Genomic DNA, 3,980 nt, shown 5'->3' with positions numbered 1-3,980 from the left:
CAAACACACACACACACACACACACAGACAGAGGGCCTGTTGTTCCCAGAGTGGTGCAAGGGGTCAGCGGCGGCGGGCCGGAGCCAAATGATAGGCCTCGGCGGGGGCGGCACACAGAGGGCGCACTGTTCCCCCCACATCACCACCGCCACCGCCGGTGGAATGCAACAGGTAACTCTCGGTTCACCACATACCTTTATAAAAAAAAAAAAAATAATAATAATAAAAAAAAGGGCGGGAATTAGAACAGTCTTCATTCGCTCCATCAGGATGCAAAAGATTAAAAGCATAAACATATAAAAGGATGTGGGGAAATAGCAGTCAGAGGATTCATTCATTTATTCATCCATGCATCTTGCACGCAGGGTCACGGGGAGGTGGAGCCAATCAGAGCCAGGAGGCGGGGCTTAACCTGGCCCAGGCAGCTGTCAATCAAATCACAGGGAAAAAATTACAAATAACCAACCATTCAGTCTTCAGTGATGGAGAAGTAGAGGAGAACTCCCCCCCCCATCAGTCCCATGACTTCACCAGTGGATATCGGCCTTTCAGAGATCAATATCAGCGCCACAAGGTCTCCGGGTACTTATTACTGCTTTTGCTAACAGAACTTCATTTTTAGTTCTCTGGAGTGTGTGAGCATCATACCGGAAATTCCTAGAATCATGTCGGATCAATAAGTAATTTATGCCAATCAGTTGAACAATAAAGTTCACAGAAAGTTTTTCTCCAGCAGATGTTTGCATACTGTAACCTCGGGTCGCACCCAGGAGATCCCCCTGCGCATGTACTCACACACAGACACATACACACACACACACACACACACACACACCAACCCCTCCCCTGGTTGAAGGTCTAGGTTGTGTACTGGCTGATTCTTATCACTCCTGAGTGACGCCTAGTCGCTGGGCCACCATGGTGCTTGCTAATAACAGCTGCTAATGTTAGCATCAACACTGTGATCAGCCATGTAAACATTCTCTGACTGTGTGTGTGTGTATGTGTGTGTGAGGGGCCTGCGTATACAAGGCCATCTAGCAACTGCTAGCAAATGCTAGCTAATAGCATTAGCGTTAAACTTGTCTGATAAGTGTTGTCACTAGTATTGTTGTCACTCTCTCCCGCTTTGTGTTCATCCGTGTGTGTGTGTGTGTGTGTGTGTGTGTAGGGGGTGACCATTCCTTCAAAAACCCCGCCTCCAAAGTCAAGGCGCGAACGCTGCCCACTTCACACCCGGTGCCTTCAGCCGTGCCAGACACGCCGGCACCGCCGCTGAGACGGGCACGGCTCGCCATTCTGCCCAACTAAAACCTTCAAAGTACACAGAGTATTACTTTTGAATGCTGTCAAAAATACAAAACAAATACAACCTGCAAAGTACACAAACTAATACCACCATAATATAAAGAGCAGTACTTCTAATACCTCAAAATACACAAACTAATACCTCCAAGCTATACAACCCAATACCTCCTAATATCTTCAAAATACACAAATCAGTACTTTGTAATACCTTCAAAATACACAAAACAGTACTTTGTAATACCTTCAAAATCCACAACCCAGTCCCTCCTAATACCCTGAAAGCACACAGATGTGAATTCAAAAGCTCCAGGCGTTCCCATGGGAACAACTACCACAGGAACACACAGGAAAGCGTGTATTTGCAAGTACAGGTACTCTCTGGCGAGTCATTGACGTCACTTCTGGTGGTTTTCCCGCACACACACACACACACACACACACACACACACACACACACACACACACACACACACACACACACACACACACACACACACTTACCTGCTGCGCTCCGTCCCTCCTCATCCTCTTCCTCCTCTTCCTCCCCTCCTCCTCCTCCTTATCCCGGGGTGCAGCCATCCGTGGGGCGTCCCGGTGGCAGCAGACGAAGCTCACAGTGCAGCCCATCCCGGGGCCCCGGGGCCCCCGCTACCTCCGCCGGGGCCGCCGGTCACGGCAGCGCCATCCACAGAGCCAGAGGCCGAAGGCGGGACGTGTTTTCCCGCGTGGGGAGGACGGACAGGTGGGTCTCTCTCCTTCTCCCTTCACTCTTTCCTTCTCTTTCTCTCTCACATGCAAGTACAAACTCTCCTCCTCCTTTCTCCCTCCCCTCTCTCCTTTTCTATCCCCCAATCACCTTCTCTCTCTCTCTCTCTCTCTCTCTGTCTCCCACGCACTCTTTCTCCTCTTCCTTTCTTTCTCTCACATACACAAGAACAAATTCTCTCTCCTTCTCTATCCCCTGCTTTTTTCTCTCACACTCTCCCCTATCCCTCTATTCACATCTTCTCTCTCCTCACACACACACACACACACACCAAGGGCATGTGTGTCATGAGGTCAAATCTATAATTAACCAATTAATCACTAAATAAGTTAAAATTATGCTTGATTTTAAATCTTAAATAAACCAGAAGCGTTTACATTGTTGTTTTGGATTTTGTTGTTTTTTTTTCCCCTTACAGATTCAAAGACAGAAGTTTGTGAATTTTCCCAAGCAATCAATAAATGCAATCAATTTTATTTTTAGAAATCAATGACAAATTGGTTTTAATAATCCATAATTCCAGTGAGTTTAATTATGTTTTAAGTATATATTTTAAATGTTTAAATGTATTTATTTAACGTTTCCTACGTCCCGGTCTGATGCAGCTAGGTTCGAGGTACGCGGCGATGCTGCCCCCTATCGGCCGGTCGAGGTATTACAGTCCTTTCAACTGCTCCTTAAGACACAAAACATTATTTATAGGCATTTCAAATTCAACACATAACATGTTTGAAGCGTTTGTATATATTTTTTTAAATAATAGAGCGGAAGGAAACCAGTGAAGGTGAGAAAAAAATGACTCTCGAAGTGATGGTTAGAAGATTAAAATTTAAAATGCAAATTTGTTTGTGAACACCGCAAATAACATGAGATAAGATGAACTTTATTGGTCCACATAAGAGAAATTCTTTTGTCACAGCGGATTGTAAATCTAAATAAGAGACAATCAAAATATAGCAAAAGACAACCACAAATAAATAGACAGCAGAGTGAAAAACAACAAGGATAAGAAAAGACAACAGACTGAAAAAAACACAGCAAGGCGTGAGAATAGACAAACAGAATGACAACAACAAGGATAACAACAGAAAAAGAGTGACTATAGCAATGACAAAAAAATAAACATGATGTGAGTGGAGTGACACCAATGAGGATTGAAAAAAATAGACAGTGCGGATGACACGTGTGAATGAGTGAGGTAGTGAGATTGTGGAAGCGGCACAGATGCACCTCCGGTCGGTCAGAGTTGTGCGCTGTTGTGCAGTCTGATGGCCGTGGGCACAATAGAGCGTCTGAAGCCTTGGGTTCTGCACCGGGGTGGGATGAGCCTGAATGAGCTGCTCATCGGCCACAGCTCGTCATGTAGGTGGTGGGAAGGATTGTCCAGGATAGCGATTCAAGATGGTCCGGGTTCAGTCCCACCACTCAGCAGACTTTCCTCACTATCTTGTTGAGCCTGTTGACCTCAGCGGTCCTGGCGCCGCCCCACCAGCACACTATACTGAAGAAGAGTGCACAAGAGTGCGACAGGCGGCAATTGACCTCAGTCTCCTCAGGAAGAACATCACGCTCTGACCCTTCCTGTAAAGTACATAAGTGTTGTGTCCAGACCAGTTTATTGTTAATGTGGATCCCAAGGTACTTGTAGAAGTTCACTATCTCCACCTCCTCATCCCGCACGGTGATTGGCACGTTTCCTCCGATTCTTCCTGAAGTCCACAACTAACTCCTTGGTCTTGGAGATTATGAGTAGAAGGTGGTTCCGGTTGCTCCACTCAACAATACATCGATCCCTCGCTATAACGCGGTTTACTTTTCACGGTTTTGCTACTTCACAGATTTGCATCGTGCATTGTGTTCTGCATTCTGATTGGCTAAAAAGTCACTCCGCTTCTTCTCTACCTAT

This window comes from Fistularia commersonii, chromosome 4 (assembly GCF_037954325.1).
Source record: "Fistularia commersonii isolate RoL2024-O1a breed Wild chromosome 4, RoL_Fcom_v1.0, whole genome shotgun sequence".
NCBI classification, from domain to species: domain Eukaryota; kingdom Metazoa; phylum Chordata; class Actinopteri; order Syngnathiformes; family Fistulariidae; genus Fistularia; species Fistularia commersonii.
This window is presented reverse-complemented; position numbering follows the sequence as displayed.